This window comes from Cupressus sempervirens, chromosome 8 (genome assembly GCF_028749045.1).
Source record: "Cupressus sempervirens isolate cs-2001-9-10 chromosome 8, ASM2874904v1, whole genome shotgun sequence".
In the NCBI taxonomy this organism is placed as follows: domain Eukaryota; kingdom Viridiplantae; phylum Streptophyta; class Pinopsida; order Cupressales; family Cupressaceae; genus Cupressus; species Cupressus sempervirens.
In genome coordinates, this window is record NC_143125.1 from 190,126,764 (window position 1) to 190,146,428 (window position 19,665).

Consider the following 19,665-nt stretch of genomic DNA (forward strand, 5'->3'; position numbering starts at 1 on the left):
GCACTCTGCATTAGTTGATGATTCATGGGTTTTAGATTTTGGTTCTTCATTTTATGCTACACCTTATAGAGGTTATTTGATTGATTATGTCCAAGGGGACTTTGGGCTTCTTTATTAGGGGATAATGAATCCTATCAAATTGTTGGAAAATAAAAAGTTAAGATTAAGTTACAAAATCAAAATCATTGGCTACTACATGATGTAAGACATGTTCCAAGGCTGAGTAGGAATTTAATTTCAGCAAGGAAACTTGGTGATGAGGGTTGTGTAGTTACTTTTAATGATAAAAATTGGAAGGTTTCAAAAGGTTCCATTGTAGTAGCAAAATGTGTGAAAATAGGCACCTTATATCTTTGTATAGGTCATATTGTTCCTTATACTTTAATTGTTTCAGAGAAAAATGAATGTTCATGAATAGTTGTTATAGTTGAGTAGGGAGAGCAAATAGCTACTATAGATTCTGATATAGTGTTGTGGTACAATAGACTTGGGCACATGAGTAAGAAAGGTATGAAAGTACTTCATTCAAAGAATGTTTTATCAAGTCTGAAATGTGTTAATATAGATTTTTTTGAAAGTTGTGTGTATGGAAAACAAAAGAGAGTGAATTTTGTGAAGACTGAGAAGGAAAATAAAAGTGAGAAATTAGAGCTTGTGCATATAGATGTATGGGGACAAGCTCAGGTATCTTCCCTTAGTGGCTCTCATTATTTTGTTACATTTATCGATGATGCAACTAGAAAAGTATGGATTTATTTCTTTGGACAAAAATCTAACATATTTCAAAATTTTAAGAAATGAAAATGCTTGGTTGAAAATGAGACTGGTGAGAAATTAAAATGTCTTACATCTAATAATGGTGGTGAGTATTGTAGTCATGAATTTGAAAATTATTGCTCCACTAATGGTATTCATAGATCAAAAATTGTTCCAAGAACTCCACAAGAAAATGGAGTGGCTAAATGCATGAACATGACTATAATGGAGTGTGCAAGGAGCATAAGGTTGCATGGTTGGTTTCCCTTACACATGTGGGTTGAGACTGAAAATACTACTATATATTTGATTAATAGATGTCCCTCTACTCCTTTCGGTTATGGTATTCTAGAGAAAGCATGCATTGGTAAGGTGAGTTATTCTTTTTTGAAAACCTTTGGTTGTGAAGCATTTGCTCATATAGATTCTGAAAATAGAACCAAGTTGGAAGCTAAGTCAAAAAAATGTGTATTTTTGGATACGGCATTAATGAATTTGGTTATAGACTTTGAAATTTTGAAAATTATAAAATTGTAAGAAGCATGGATGTCATATTCAATGAGAAAGTGTTGTACAAAGATCTATTGTAGCAACATGAGAAGAAAGAAGATGATTATGTAGTGCTTGATGATACTCCAAAAGATGATGTTCCAACAATTCCTCATGATGTGCAACAACTGCAACGACAAATACAACACCCACTAGTGTATGTTTGATGGCCAACAAGTCTAAGTAGACCTCCCAAAAGATTTTCCCCTTCTTTATATTCTTTTTTACTAACTGATGCTAGTGAACCTAAATGCTATGATGAAGCTATGCTAGTGGATACTAAGATTTAGTGGCAGTCTACAATGAAAGATGAAATAGACTCTTTACTAAAAAATAAGACATGGGATTTATGCAAGTTGTGTGCAAGTAAAAGGGCTTTATAGAATAAATGGATTTATAGGTTGGAAGAAGAGGATGGAGGTAAGAAAATATTTAAAGCCAAGGTAGTGGTAGATTTAAAACCAAGATTTGTGCAAAAAAGGCATTGATTTTGATGAGATATTCTCTTCTATTGTTAAAATGACTTCTATCTATATTGTTTTAAGTATTCTGGCTACTAAAGATTTTCATTTGGAGTAGCTTGATGTTAAAAAATCCTTCCTCCATGATGATTTCGAGAAAGAGATATATATGGATCAGCCAGAGGGATTTGAGGTCAAAGGTAAGGAGAACTTAGTGTGTAGATTGAAGAAAACTTTATATGGCTTGAAGCAAGCACATCGGCAAGGGTATCTAAAATTTGAGAAGTTTCTGCATGAGCATGGATACAATAGGTGTCATTCAGATCATTGTGTTTACTTTAAGAGGTTGGATGATTATAGCTACACTATTTTATATTTATACATTGATTATATGCTTGTAGATGGGTCTAACATGGATCATATTAAGGGGATGAAACACCACTTAGCATGTGCATTTGCTATGAATGATTTGGGGGCAGCAAAACAAATCCTTGGTATGAAGATTTGTAAAAATAGGAAGAATAGGAAATTGACTTTGTCATAGGCTAATTATATTGAGAAGGTGTCACAAAATTTATCTATAGGGAATGCTAATGTTGTTAGGACCCCTTTACCTTCTCATTTGAAGTTGACTAAAGAGATGTGTCCAAAGACACAAGAAGAGGAGGATAAGATATCCAAGGTACCCTATGCTTCATCTATAGGAATCTTGATGTATGCTATGGTATGTACTAGGCCAAATATTGTACATGTAGTGAGAGTCATTAGTAGTTTGGATTGGAATGTAGCAAAATGGATTCTTAGATATTTCAGAGGAAAATCCAATAAGTGTTTACATTTTGGGGGCTCTACTACTGATTTATAGGGATATGTTGACATAGATTTGGTAGGGGATATTGATACTAGGTGGAGTACTATAGGATATGTAGTTACTATTAGTAGGGCAATCGTGATCTGGGCTTCTAAGGTATAAAAGGTTAATGCTTTATCCACTACAGAGGCTAATTATGTTGGTGCTATAGAGTTAGCCAAGGAGATGATATGGCTTTATTTTTTGTTGGAAGAGTTGAGACAAGCTTAGAGGGATAATTATTTATTTATAGATAGTTAGAGTGTCATTCATTTTATAAAGAATTCATCTCTAATTGTGGTACCATTTCATTCAATCAGTATTAGATTATGGATAGTTAAAGATGGACATGATACATATATATGACAATCCAACAAATATGTTTACAAAGGTAGTCACAATGGAGAAGCTGAATTCCACTCCAGCTTCAGTTGGTCTTCTATACTAAAAAAAATAAAAGAACAACAGAGTCTAGGGTGGTTTGATCTAGTGGGAGCCCCATTTGGTAGTGGTATTGCTACAAGATCATTATCCAAGTGGGAGATTGTTGTCTAGTGTGGAGTCTAATCAATCCGCAAGTGGGAGATTGTTAGTTTGTGGTGACTGATCAGGGACGTACAATACATGTACTTCATAAAAAAAATTGGTCTACTATTGGCCAAATGGCTATTATTTATTCACCAATTTATGGCTGACATGTTGTAACTATTTTTAACCCTAAAGCAAAAAAAATACTTGTATAAAAGGGATTAGGGTTAGGGATTATTTCATAAGTTGTGACGCAACAATTACTTCTTGTGGCAACATTGAGCTATAGGGGATTATGAATTCTAATTAGGTTGTAATCACTAGATTGTAATAATATTAGACTTGCTATTTCGTGGATGTAGCCCAAGGATTGGGTGAACCGCGTTAAATCTTGGTGTCTTGTGTTCTTTTCTATGTGATCTATTATTTTTTGATATTGTTTGTATTTGCATGTAATTTTTATTTGTGTCTAAGGTTTAATCCTAACAAGAAGTTTTAAGAAACAAGGTTGGACATGTGTGCAAAGGATTTTTAAAGAAAGAAGGAATAGATTATGAGGAAACACATGCCCCTATAGTTAGAATGGAAGCAGTGAGAATGTTCTTTGCTTATGTAGCAAGTAAAAAGTTCAAATTGTATCAAATGGATTTTAAATCAAGCTTCATGAATGGAGAACTTGAAGAAGAGGTATGCATTGAGAAACCTAAAGGTTTTCCTCTAAAAAAAGAGAATGATATGGTATGTAGATTGAAGACAGTCCTATATGGCCTAAAGAAAGCTCCTAGAACCTAGTATGAGAGGTTAGACAAGTATTTGACAAAACTTGGATTTGCTAAAGCTACGACAGATAGTAACTTCTATTTGAAAGAAATTGAGAATGGTTTTTTGATAATAGTAATATTTGTTGATGACATAATATTTGGAGGTAATGATGAAGCAAGTGATATGTTTGTTGAAAAAATGAAGAATGAGATTGAAATGGGTATGATAGGAGAGATGAAGTTTTTTCTAGGTTTCTAGATTGTACAAAACAATGATGGAATTTTCATTTCACAAAAAAACTATTTGAAGGAATTGTTAAAGATATTTTTCTTAGAAATTTGTAAGCATGTTGGTACACCAATGATAATTGCTCACAAGTTATCTAGAAAAAGATAAGACACCTACATTTGAGAAGAAGAAGTATAGATCCTTGATTGGTGGTTTGAAATATTAGACTCATAGTAGACTATGTACAAAAAATGAACTTGTGATTGTAGCTATCTTTTAAGATGATCCTAAGTTGATCCTAAAGAGGATATTCACATATTTAAAGGGAACATCTGATTATGGAATGTGGTATGATAGATCAAGTCATTTTACTCTATGTGCTTATACTAATGTGCATTGCTTACGAAGTATGGGTTATAGAAAGAGCACTAATGGCGGACCATTAATTCTTGGAGGAGGATTAGTTTCTTTTCTAGGAAAGAAACAAAATTGTTTATCATAAAGTACAGCCAAGGAAAAATATGTAGCAACAAAAAATAATTGTAATCAAGTTATGTGGATGAACCAAATGTTGAAGGTTAGTGGGGTATAAGTTTCAGAATGTGTTATCATATATTGTAATAACACAAGTACAGTAAATATGTCTATGAATCCTTTATTTTATTTTAAGATTAGGCATATATCTATTAAGTATCATGTCTAGAAAGAGAAGGTAGTAGAAAAGGAAATTCAATTGGAGTATGCTACTACTAATGATCAGATTGTAGATATATTTAAAAAGCCATTACCTAAAGATACATTTGAGTATTTGAGAGGTATACTTGGGGCTATGCCCATGCCTACTTCAGAGTAGATGATGTAGAGAGTACATCAATCCAGTGGCATAGAACACTATTGTTTGACTAGACTGAATCTTGATGCTTCCTATAAGGGGGAGTATCTAATATTATTAGAGACATTAAGGACTCTTAGTATTTGGTTCTGAATAGTGTCTTTGGGTACTTGAGATGGTTGAAGACTTGTAGTAAATTGACATAATGAGGCCTTTTTCATTGATTTCAATGGGGGAGATATGTACATGAAAATCATCTCCTTAGTATGAATGGAGAGATAAACTCTACTTTATTAGGGAGATTTAGAATTATTCATGTAAGTAAGAAGAAGGAATATCTCTATGGGGGAGATATGTAGCATGAAGAGTTCTGATGTATGGGGGAGAAGCTAAGAGTTGTTTAGTGTGAAAAACTATTGCTGATCCTAAAGAAGTAGAATAGAGCAATATTCTAGAGTAGTTTAGATTTGATCAATGAAGAGGATTTGAAAGCATGAGAACCATAGGAGCAACATCAGAGTATTGTTTGGTATTCTTTGAATCTAGATGTTTTTCATCTATGTTTCCATCAATGCCAAAGGGGAATTTTTTAGCATGAATGCTGATGGTATTCCTTTGGGGGAGTATCCTAATAATTGGAGAGCATGCAGTAGTATTAACATGTTATATTCTATTGGAAATATAATAGGGAAAGTAAACTCTAGGGGGGTTTGGGGGCTGGGGGGTCAGTGGGTGAATCAGTCTTTGAAAACTTCTACCATAAATTCATTCACTACACATCCATCTCATAATTTTCATATAAAATAAAATACCAATATAACCATATACATCCATAGCATGAAAGAAAATAACATTCAAGACATATGACACAAGATCTGATTACCCAGAAACCCTTCAATGAGAAGGTAAAACTAGGGTGAGGATGACAACCACAAATATTCACTACTGCATTTGTAAAGTATCCAATGAAGGTTACAATGTTTTATCATGAACCATGATCTACCCTATGAACGGTTTTCCCTATTAAAGGCTTACAAGATTGTTAGATCTCACCCTATTAAAGGATTTTAACACCCTGTTAGAAGTGTTTTTGGTTAAAGGACTTAAATGTACAATGAAGTAAGCACCCTATTGAAGGATTTACAATAGCCTATTAGGACTACTCTATTAAATTTTTTAACTACTTCACTTGTTAGAATGTCTCATCAAAGATCCTGTGGTTAGCACTCTACTGCTAGATAGAAAATTAGCTCTTTACATGTATCCTTGATCCTTCATCAATTAAATATATCACTTTTTTCCTCTAACTCCTTTCCTTTGTTCTCCTCTAAAATTATTTTACAACGTATCTCAATTCACAACTCCTTAGCCACCATGAATGCTCTATTTGTGCACGCAAACTTCTCTCTTTACTCTCTCTATGTTTTAAGGTTTATCCTCCTTAAGAAGACGTAGGTGACTTAGGGTTAGGTATGAATCAAAAATTATAATTCATCCATCTAGAAAATCAATTCATCCCTTTAACTTATTGGTTACATGTATTCCATAAGGATTCTTAACTAAGATTTGTTCCTATCATCTAGGGTTGCAAAAAAAATCCTTAAGTCAGCTCCAAAACAATGTACATAATAGTTTGTTCCATTAGAAATGACTATGTCAAAACTATTTTACTACGAATCTAAAGTCCCTAATGCTTGACATCAATTTAAACCTCAATGTTGTCACTTAGAATTTGAAAGACTTGGCATATATTGACTGCTCAATACTTGAGTAACTCGACACTAATGGTTTACTCCAAACTTACCAAGTAACTCACTTGGCATGCAATATATGACATGTTATTCTTGGCATGCATTACTTTTCTGGATGAACTAAGTTCTAACTTGTAAATATCTTAAGTGTATAGTCAAACATATGTCAAAATCAATCTAAGGTCAACAATCTCCCCCTTTGACATGAGTGGAAAAAAACCTTGGTCATGCATGAATGATCTTAACTTATGAGCATAACTTAGATACTTACTATCTTTGTTCGACATATGTATAAAATTTCAAAATTTTGAAAAACTTGACTTAATAGTCATACCTCAAACTCCTATAAATCCCCTTGAGTTGATTGTGTTGCTCTAAATTGAAACCAATACTCCTACTAAGTAAATATGCATATGCTAAACTATGTTGCACTCTATTTCTATCTTTGACACCCCCTTTGTTTTGTCTCCCCAAAAACTATATTTCTTCCTACCTTAGAGTCATTGTCTCTCTTAAAAATTCTATACATAATCTCTCTCCCATTTCCTTATTTCTTCTTCTTATTTCTCCCCAAAACTTATTTCTCCCCTTTACTTATTTCTCCCACTTTTTGACACTTATATCAAAGGGTTATAAATGTATAGTGTGTTTGTCCAAGAAAGTTGTATGGACCTCAAGTATTATCTTTAGAGTTGCATCCTAGTTATCACATGCTACCTCTAATGATTTGATTTTGATAGATAACTCTCCAATAAGGTGAACTAAGTCTTCATGTGTAGAAAAATGGGGATCTTTCTTCATTATTATTTTTTCAAGGGCTAGTTCCTTGTGTAGTATCTCAATGTGTGGGATCAACATGGATTGGATACTAATCAATGTTACCCAAATTTTTACATCTTTACCATGTAGTCCTACCAAATGACCTTGAGAGTTCATCAAATTCCCAAAGTGCTTTCAACTTTGAGCTAGAGAGAAAATATTCTCTAATACTTTCTTTATATTGTCAATCTTGGTTGCTAATTCAACCTAACTAAGTGAAATGGCAATTGATATATTTTAATTGAGTTTGCTTTGATATTTCCTTTTAGACCATTCAAGTAGTTTTACATTTGAATCCAGGTCTGTATCATTAATCTTTTCTACTATGTTTCCCAACTACTCCATGATAGGCTTGTCTTCTTTAGATGTAGGTAGGCATCGAGAAAAATGTCCTTGATATCTTGCAATGCTTTCTTATATTGATGCTCCTTTTTGAGTAGTTCTTGGTGCTTTTTCCTTCCAAGAGAATCCTAAAGTATCCTAATCTATTCAATTATGGTTGTTGCAATATCAAAATTTGGAAACACAATAACCTCATCCAAGTTAACATCACCAAATGATGTAGCTTCATCTACCTTGGACATGCTAGGACTAGACCTTGATGATTGTAGTGGTGTAGCTTCTACACTTAGCCTATAAAGAGCTTCACTTGGAGGAGTAGTAGTTTCTCACAAGGTAAATAATGTTTGTATTGCTAATTGCTCCTTAGGCTTGGTAGTCAAAATTGACTCTTCAGTATTATTCTTTTCTTGCTTTTCAATCTTAGTTGCACCTTGATTTTGTGTTGTAGGTATAGGAGTATCTTCCTGACTAGTTTGAACTTGTATCCCTTCCTATGCTTCTAGAGAAACTTCTAGTACTGACACATTTTGCACCACCATGATGATATTTGTCTCCTTCCTTTGGTACACTATAATGGGTATGTAGGTTGTATCACTATTAATTGAGGAGCTTGTGTTATGTCTTGTTTTCCCTCTTCTGTAGATGTCTTTTTTGCCTTCTCAATTTCATCCACACCCACCAATATAGGATGACTACATAGTTGTCCCTTGGTGGTGGTGGTGTCTAGAAAAATCTTTTTCATATCTCATCTATCAAGGGATTGATGTTGTGAGCTATAGTATTAGAAACATCCTTGATCTTCAATGTATCTATTTCTACATTTATTACACATTGTGGACTAACACTCAACATTTGTATATCTAGTATAGTTTGTTCTATTTTCTACTCAACTTTAATTTTTGCCTATGAATATGCATTATTCTCATTTCCTTCCACATGTGCATATTTTTCAATGTCATCTTTAGTAACCTTTGTTACTTCTTTTTCACCTTTGACTTCACCTACCTCAACAATTGTTTTTTCAACTGCCTTAGGTATTGTTAGTCTATATATTACTCTCCATAATTGAGTGGACTTCTGAACAACATCCTCAATGTCAATAATGCTAAATGCCCTATATTTAGGAGCAAATCTCCTTGCATAATTCTTAATGGTCTTTTTCATTATGGCCTTATCCAATTTTGGCATCACACTTGCTAGTGTAGTCTCTCTAATTTTCCTTTCTGTATTGAGACTAAACTGCCATTTTTGTTCAACTCTATCATATAGACTCTTGGGTATAGAGTTGTAAAGCTCAATTGGAGTCTTCTTGAATGTTCCCATCATGACATATATAGACTCTTCCACTTGCTTCATCTCAATCTTTCCAGGTTTTTCAAATTCAACATATGTGAATCCAAATAAGCCAATATTATTCTTTATATTCTCACACAAGTTATCCAAATCAGAAGATAGACTATGAGTTACCACTTCGAATTGGTTGTTGTAATTAGTTTCTATTGTCTCCTCATCTAATTTGCCTAGAGAAATGTAATTTCTCCATTGTCTCTTTTAGACTCATCTTCTTATTTACTTGTCCTTATTGTCTTTCCTTTTGTTTTTTCAACTTCTTGAACTTTCTTAGAAGTAGCTCTTGTGATGGACCTGTTACCAGGAACTACAAGCTTAGGTTGCATAGATTTTACAACCTTCTTTGGTTTACTAAATGTTGGAGCTTTATCTTCCCTCTTGTTCTTCTCTACGGCTGTAGGTGCTTCATTGGCCTCCTCTCCCTCAACACCTTCTTCAATTCTTGCTTCCTCTCCACCTTGACCTTCTCCTTGACCTTGAGTTATGACTAGTGGTTCTTGTGTAGGTACATCTTCACCTTCATCATCATCATCATCTTCTTCTTCTTCATCTTCTTCTACCGCTTCACCAAATTTTTCTTCTTCCTTATTACAAAGGCTTTCTTCAAGTCCATACTTATCTTAGACTTAGTGACATCATAATTAAATGTGGATAAGGCTTTCTCAACTAGTGACATTGGTATCCTCATTCTTTTTCTCATTGACTTCTTAAAGTCTTCAAAGTAGTTAGTCATTATAGACTCAAAAATTTTTCCAAGTTACTCAATGTATTCACCTATCACTAGTACAATAGATCTATTTGTCTTCCATACAACTTTTCCAAAAGAAGGAAATGTGTTCTACACACAGAAAAATATACAACCAAGTATTGAACTACACTTGTAATGTACATTATACCTTTGGTTGTCTAATCTTATTACTAATTAATTGAACATTAAAAAGATCCTTTCCCTCTTTAACCTTATTAGAAAAAGAACTATACATAATATCAATTACCTAGGGTTTACAAAAATTCAAAAAGTGTAGCTTAGCACATGATAAATAGCCTTACAAATTTGTTGAATAGAGTCGATCAGTGGTTGAATCTAGTCTACAAATGCTTTGAATAATGTCTTCAGTTCACCTTAAGCTCTTCATGCTCTCTCCAAATTCTTGTGATGTCAAATGAATCAAAAGTCAAACATATAGCCCTTAAAATATCACAATTAATGCTTAGTGTTTACATAGCTATAAGCTTGACTTCAATAGCAATTCCAACTCACTTGACTTCCATGTAATTCTCTTCACACTTGAAAACCACTACAATATTAGCCAACACTGTCACCTACAATAGCTCAACATCAACTAGATTTCACTTGGTAGCTTAAGTGAAACTTTTCATACTCAGCAGTGTTGGTGCTTTCACACTACTAAGCAAAAAATAACTTAATATCATGATGGTAAAGATCAAAATAACATAAGTATTAGCTATTTCCCATGATCAAATACATACTCTTTAGATCTAGACCCAACTTCAATAGAATCATAAAAGACTTTCTACTCTTTTGGCTCTACAAAACCAAGGTGGGTGCACCTGAAGGACAAAGAGATTCAAAACTTGATACTACTTTCACATTTCATTCATTCCTTGACATTCTTATTACAATTCTCATCACTTACAATAGATTGGTCATAATTCTCCTAATATTTAGAAATAATTTTTGGCAATAAAATCTAACTAAGACTTTGATATCAAATGTAAACAAGTATTGACCAGCTTTGATATTCTTCATACATTTAAAGTAAAATTGATTTTGATTTTAAGATTGTGCTTGAATTTTTTTTATGATTTATTCATGTGTAAACTAAACTAATTGATCATTGCCTCATCCATTGGGATTCAAAGTTTGTCCAATTTTTTGACCTAATTGACTATATTACAATCAAAATTATTAAAAATTATTACTAAATCTCATTCTTACACAAATCCTTCTTACTTCTTGGAGACTGTATCATATTCATTGAAAAAATTTCTTAATCCATTAGATCAAAAGAAATGATGAATTAACATAGAACTTATCCTAGTTGCATAAAATTAAGCAAGCTTTTCTCATACAATCTCACACTAACTAGCCAATATAAATGGAGATAAGACTCAGAGAGAATAGATATGGAGACAGTTCATCTTTGTATTAACTTTCTTTGAAAACTATGTAACATTGGATAATACTCAAAACAACTCAAAATAAGACATAATGATCCTAGGAAATTAATGCATTCTTAGATTTGTAGAGAAATACATCATAAAACCATCAAGTACTAGACCCAAAAAAACTTAGCAAAGCTAAAAGTTATACAATGACTCAGACCCTTTCTCTAGCCTTGGAATCTCACCTATATAATGTAAGATGCAATAAGTTTTAGGCTTAGAGAGTACTAGTAGTTGTCCTCAAGACAAAATGATATTTACAATGTTACTGTTACAAAAGATAAAAAATTGTGCAATAGAAAGATTTCACATTCTAAATATTCTTTTATGGGGACCACTTCTGATATAGATTTTGTTGCCAAGGCTTTCGTGATTGGTTTTGATGCTATTTTTGTTCCTCAGATGATGTCACCAATGGAGTTGCTTTTGATGGACCTAATTCTAATTTGTTTAGACTCACTTCAACTCAAGGCTCTCCACCCACATCATCATGTACTATCAAAATAATAGTTACATATGGTTCTCCTACTACCACATCATCAGTTTGGACAATTGTGCCAATTACTAAAATGAATTGTTCTTCTTTGTCTTCTTCTACTCAAACTGATGTATCAGTTACTTGCATCTCATCTTGATTCACCTAGTTTTTTCAGTTTCTAATGATTTGGAATGCACAATATCTTCCATCCATTTTTAAAAAATTGTGTAATCAGGCCAATCAAAACTCAAAACTTCTCATTGCTTCTTTATCACAAAACTCCCTAACTTGATAATTTCAACAAAATTTTCTCTACTAGAATTATAGAATTATTACACTTCAACAATCTCCTCAGTTGTTTCTACCTATAGCATGCCCTTTTTCACTTATAACCCCATTTATTCAAATTCGTAATAAATCATCCAATTCTTTTCCCCATTCTTCCTTTTCTTTTGGCTTGTCTAATTTTACAAGTGCATGGGGGAAAATTTCAAATTTCTCACCTAGATATTTAGAAAGAAAAATTATTATCCTCTTTTGTACTATAACCCTCTTCTCATCAAGGTTAGATAAATCAGTAATCATATCAAAAGTTTTTTTCTATCTGTTCTCAAGATAGACTAAGAACTAAAACATAAAAAAGGGTAACATCCTTATCCCTACTACCCCATTTATTCATAATGGGCTTCAAAACATCTTCACCACTCTTTATTTTAGTGCACATCCATTATTTTTATCAATTGTTCATAAAAAGTTGGCCATTCAATCTTGTCCACCAAGATCATTTTTCTAATTTTATCTTCATATAAATCATTTTATTCTACATTCATGGCCTAGAGTTTATACCTTTCTTCTTCAAATTCCTTAGTAGTATAAAATTTTGGCCTTTATGAAATATTAGGTCATTCTACCAAGGGAGTTGATTTGAATGACTCAATAAGAGGATGAGTGTAAGTAATTTGGGGCTAGGCTGATTCTCCCACTTTTCTCATTCCTAGTTGCTTGTCCATTTGGGATACTTGAACCTCCAATTGATGTACCATATTTTCTCTCTCCTAATATGCTTTCAATATTTCTTCAAACTTTGCATTGAGCACTAGGAATTTGATTTTATCCTTTTCAGCAATCACAACCCCAAAGTCCATCATTTCCCTAGTCATTTTGGATACTTGTGTATTGTCTACTTCATCCACTCTATAAACCATAAGGCTACATGTATGCTCAACACTTGAAATTTCCTATATTCTGGTTTTGTCCCTTTTTTCAATGGACCATACCACCAATTCTTGGTGATCATCACTATATTTTAGTACTTTTTGTGCCTGCAAAACCTCTTCTTAGTCTTAAACTAATTATCATTTTTCTCCCTCATAGCTTCAAATATCATGGCACTGGAAATGCCTCATTCATGTAAGTTCAAAATTCCTAAATCCTTTAATAATTGTTTTCTCCCTTCAGGGGTTACTAGTGCAAATTCTTCCATGAAATCAGCTTTAACTTCCTCCTCAATCTTAGAGTCCATTTTATTTGGGTGCTCTACTTTTATTAATTTACACTTATTCTCATTATTACCAATATTTCTCCTCCATAAAAATTGGGTAAAAGAAATAGATTTCACAAAACTTTCATCATCAATAAACTTTTTGGCATCCTATGCTATCACAAGATCTATTTCCTTACCTTTATAATCTCCAACAATAAGCTCAAATGATGTCATAGGAGGTTCTTCAAGCAGTCCTTCAATGTCAGTAGTTGTGACCACAATGTTCCTTTTCCCTCCAATTTGTCTCAATTGTTCTTTCAAATATGCTTCGTCATCTATTTTGAGTGTAGTCTAGATAGGTGAATATTCTTCAAAATGAAAAGATTATCCTTGATCTAATCTTTGCTTCTTGGGAGCATGTGTATTTGGTAGGCTTTCTAATCTTTGTCTTTTATATGGAGGAACATATTGTACATTCTTGGCCACTACATACCCAGCTCTTTTCTACAATGTATACTACCCTAGGGTTACAATCATTCAACTTGCCACCCTCCTTTCCACCTCAATGGCCTTGTCTATGTGTGCTTGTGTTGTTATTTCTTTCTTCTCATTCAATATTTGCATAATCCTAGCAAAATTTTTCATAAGCATATCTATTTTCGTACCCAATATTTTCTATCTGCTAAGGGATCATATTTTGGTTCAAAAGCATTTATAAAGTCCAAGACTTTACTATAAACTATCTACTTTTCTTTTCTAATCTCTTGTTCTTATACTAATAACTTATTTTTGATTATGTCCTCATGAAAGTATACAATTTGTATCTAAATCTTAGCCTTCCTTTCTCTAAGGAGGTCATAAAATCCCTCTGAGTCAACAAAATGGGCATGGGACTAAGCCATTTGATATCTATCTAGGAATTTCCTTAGGTTCCTCCATCCATTCTTAACAAAAACAAAATTATGAATGATAGTAAGCTATGGAAAGAAAGTACCTTTATATTTTCCCAATAAATTCCTCTCTTTAGCTGATCCAATCTTCCATAATAGTCTAGTGATCCCTACTTTCAAAGGTACTTTATATGGTAACACATGTGGTCTTCCCAAAAATCCATAAATTTTGAAAAATAATAGACACAACATATGGAATAATATCACCCCAATTATGGCTCACTAATAGTCCTTCAGCATGGTACTTAGGTCTAATAAATTCCAACAAAGGTTGTCGCATTCTAGGGCTATCCCCTATTAACAAAAATCTAATCCTCAAAAAAAAAATTTATCAAATCTAACAAAATTGGCCCATCAATTACTTCCCATGTCATATCTACACTCTGTAATTGAATAGGGAACTTCTCTCCATCTCTATTTAAATCAAATTTTATCTCCTTGGAGAAAAAGGTAACTCCCTTGTATAAACATATATTCATTAGCATGGAGTACTAGCAGAAAGGCTTATTAACCTTAGCCTTTTCAATTCTTATTAGGCCATTATGAATTCTATGTGCTAATTAGGTAGTGAAATCAAAAATTGAACTCATTCTATATTGAAGAGTTTCAACAATAAGGGAACCTAGAATGTGATCTTTCTCATCCATGCCAAATCTCTTGTAAAGAGAAAAGTACAAGGCCTATACCCTAGGGTTAAAGTATTTTTTCAGTAGAGGCTCAAGGGTGTTTTGTGTAACCAAGGGAAATGCAATAAATTTTACAAAATGCTCCTGTAATGGTCCTCCACGTAGATATATCTTTTGTGCATCATACCTACCTTGGAGCTCTTCCATATCTATTTTTTCCTGAACCACATAGTTAGGGTTTAACTTAAACACCTCTCTGATTAATCCTAGTGAAACCCTAAACAAATTATAACCCACACGATTCTTCATAATCTTGGTAATTGGATCATAATTTTTTGCCATTTTTGCCAATAGATCATCATCAAAAAATACTCCTAGAACAACCAATTTTTCTATATCAAGTTCCCACACATTATTTACTAGAGTATCTAAGTTTCTTTCCATAAACCATTTTTAAAAATGTCCTAACCCTCCATCAGACACCTTTGTATCTCTTAACTAGTTTTCCTAGTCATAGAAACCCTCACTAACCAACAATCTAGGATTTTTTTGGAATAAGGTCTCTTCCCTTGGTTAATTCATTCCTAGATTGGGGAATCTTTTCTAAGAAATCATCATGTATCCCCCTCTTTAAATAATCAACCTTCCCTAAAAATTCCTTATGTGGAGGCATGTTTAAATTTTACTCTAATGCAATTACAATTTCTCAATTTTCTAGAAGTTCAGATGACCTACCTGCTTTTTCTTTCCTTTTCTTCTCTATAAATCACTTTCCAATGCATTGAAACGCTTGAAAAATCTTTCCCTTAGCTCTAGAAATCTTTGGACTATGAGAATTCTATAGTTTTGTGACTCAAAAATAGAGAATTGTGAATTTTATTACTATATTAAGCTCACATGAAACAAAATTGATCAAAGTTAATGATTCAATAGTCATATTTTATGTTGCGCCATGAAATTTGAAAATCAACTGTCAATCATCAAGCATTAGATGACTCAGTTTAAAATTTAAAAAAAAAATTAACCTCTTTTGGAAATTTCCATGTGTCAACAAAGTGCATTCCCACATTTCATAATGCTTGAGCACTTTTACAAAGTAGTGAAGTGTAGATCGTTGATCTTCCAAAGATCGATGATCACAAAAATCCTTCTATCCTCATAATTATGGCTTCAAAGTTATGGGCCCACTCTAGTACAATCACTTTCCACTTTGATGAACACATAGATGATTCCACCAATCATTATTTACCATGTCAATATGCTTTCTAGCCTGGCGTGACTAGGCAACCCTTTGAATGATTGGTTCCACTTGTTCATGTGGAAATTAGGTGCTTCCCCACTTTTGCTAAACTTCATTCACTTTTATATTGTAAGGACATGTAGTGCCTGCCCTCGTTCACATCTTTCTGGATATTGTTGCTATTATTATCAGACTATGTTAGACTAGTTTTATGTTGATGGATTAGTGGTATTGTTTTGAGACTATCAGATATTATGTTATGGATTCAGTTGATATATGATGAGATCATTTAGACTTTACATTTCATGTATGCATGATGATCATTATATTGCTTTCAGTTATTGATGATGATTAGTTAGATGGTTTATTATCTCATGTGTTTTATTATGGATACTTACCCCATACTTGCATGTGTATGGTGTGCGTGTTTGTTCTTATTGTATGGCATTTTTGATATGGTTAAGGAAGGGAGTCATAGTCAATTACTTGTCAGGATCTACACGATGCACCACTTACTGCCATTGCCTGTTTAGCTTAGCATTATATATATTGTATGTACATGCATGGTTTTTATGCAGGTTGTAGGTACCGAGTATCAACTTCCCTAAATTGCCAGGATGAGCATACCCTATTACACTATCTCAATGATAAAAGAAGGGAGATAAATTCTCAAGTCCAATCCCAAACCCTTAAAACCATTTTTCCTAGAGAGATAGGACAACTATCTAGATTTTTTACCTTTCGAATGTGTCAGATGACATATTTCGTGATTTTAACCCTTTAGACTGATTTTGTGTGAATTGTTCTATGATAGGTTTTTATATTTTATCTTGGAGGTCTATGGTGAATGTTCTATTAATTAAATCTTAATAAATAGATTTAATTAATAAATTAAATATTTGGAAAAAATTAATATAATATCATGATCTTTGATATTTTGATTATAATTAATTAAATGCAAATTAATTGAGAAAAAGAATTAAATAAAAGAAAATTAAAAATTAAAAATTAACAATAATTATAAAATAATAATAAAGTATTAAATAAATAATAATAATAAAATTTATAAAAATTAAAATGAAAGTTATAAAAAAATTAAACAAATGTTATAAGCTTGCCTAGGAGTAAATGCACCTTTTTATTTCTCATATGTTAACAACATGGGGGTTAGTGCACCAATTAAGTACATGGTGTCTACAACCTAATGACTCATCTAGAAGGTTGGAATAGACTCATGCTTAGTTGTCTACACCTTCTAGTTGTTTCTAGAGACATTCTAGGTGCTTCCTGAGAGTTCTTTATATTCAGGCATTCCTAGAAGCTTAGACACAGCGTGGGAGAGTGTTTTGGAGCATTGGAGGACTCAGGAACTTTGGAGAAGGGAAGAGCTTGCTCTGTGGGTTTTCTGAGGAAAAGTGAATTAGCATCAAAATTCAGGTAGACTCTTGTGAATTTCCTTATGCTATTTCTGCATCTTGCACTCCCTGTCTTCTTCATGTCTTCCATATGTTTTCTGAGGAATTCCATATTTTGGTTGTATGTATTCTCAATATGGGTAGTTAAAACTTATTCGAAAAAACTTTATATGCATAGATCTGAGGAGAACATGAGGCCAAGGTTTAAATTTAAGCCAAATCCATTAGAAAATTAATTGGGTAAACTTGGAGAACAAACATTTTATAGATTTCTTAAAATTCAAAGTCTTAAAAAATTTTGTTAATATGAACATGTCAATTCATATCTGCATATCTTTAATTGAAAGTACGAATGATATATCGTTGTGAGTATTTATAAAATCACATCACGATTTGTATTGAAACAGTTTTCTTTAAAAAAAAAGTATTAAAAAAAAGCATTATTAAAATAAATATGTTATAAACTGTGGAGGGGCGGGTTATACCCCATACCCCCCCTTTTTCCATTGCTATGTATGTTAATAGGTCGCAGGGTACCTGCGTACACAGAGTACCCACGATAAAGTACTGCCTTTATGGCAGTGGTCGTAGGGTCCCTACATATGCAGAATACTCGCGACGGTTTAGTCGCACACTAGCGATATGAAATTGGCAGCAACTCAATAAAATTTGCTTTTGGCTTTGGTTATTAATTGTAATATAAGGAAATCAATTTTTATATAAATTGATTTTATAATGTTATTAAATGTTATTATCAATTGTTATAATTATATATATATAGGTATATATGTATATATATTAATAATAAATAATTAATATATTATAAAAATAATTGTATTAAAAGATCTTTTCTTTAATAATAAATTATTTTGTAATGTTTTGGTATGACAATATAGATATTATTTAATTAATTGATTTGAATTATGAAGAGAGAATGATTATGAAAACTATTGGTAATTCTCATGTTAAAATATACAGTATAAATTTGATAGGGGTCATTTTCAAACAATGTTTATATAAACAATGGAACAAATAGAAAATTGAGTCTAATGGTTTTGGGAGAAAAACTTTTATCTGTCAAACAAATACATGGGTTAGGAAGAACATACAAAATGTTTCTCCATTCATTATCCAAAACTGGAAATGAAAACTGGGACCTCCACACTCTATTCAAAGATGTAATTTTAGCAAAACCAAAACATGTGTTTGCATTGTGTTTGCTCTATGCTATTTGTTTTGGGTTTTGGGTTGACTAGTGTTGACCAGTCATAGGACGTCTACTAGAGGCTTGGGGGTTATGATTGTGATGTCATGATGATGTCTTATTTTTTATCTTTATAAACCCAACCATGGTTATGTGATGGAATTCTCTATGAAATGCTTGTATTTATTGAATGTTATTCTTATGTATGAGACACTTGACCTAATCATTTTTGGGTCATCGATTAGTTATCTATGTTATTTTCTAGTTGCCATGATGGGATTCAAATGTTGATTTATGATGTCATGTTGTGACACATTTTGACTCAACCAGTTTGGAATCTTTGATTAGTATGATTTGAGATATATTTTGGTTATTGAGAACTAATGGATACTTTTGATTATCAGTGATGCTTCAGTTGCCAATAGAGAGCTTCTGTGGTCATGATTTTCTATGGATTCTTTTCAGATGCTCATGGAGATTTGATGCATTTCTTGTGGATATTTGATGTTCCTATTATGAATTATCTTTTGAATTTTTTTTCTAGTCGCTTGTATAGGACTAGGGTGATTTATGATTCCATGAGCTTAGGGTAGGTTATCTACTTGTAGTGTCAGGAAGTGGCTTGCAATGGGGGTCGGGGCCCTAAGAGGCTGCTAGGGTAACTCATTGTAAGTTGTTTAATAACTGAAAACATTCACACCTAATACTAACTAAATGAACCTAAAAAGATAATTGTTTTGTTCTCGCCCATGCCTCGAGTGCTTGTATAGACTAGGATGGGAGTAGAGAGAACACATGGTTGTGACCTTGCATTCCATCATATGCCTTGTCAGTATGAGAGGATACTAGTGGCC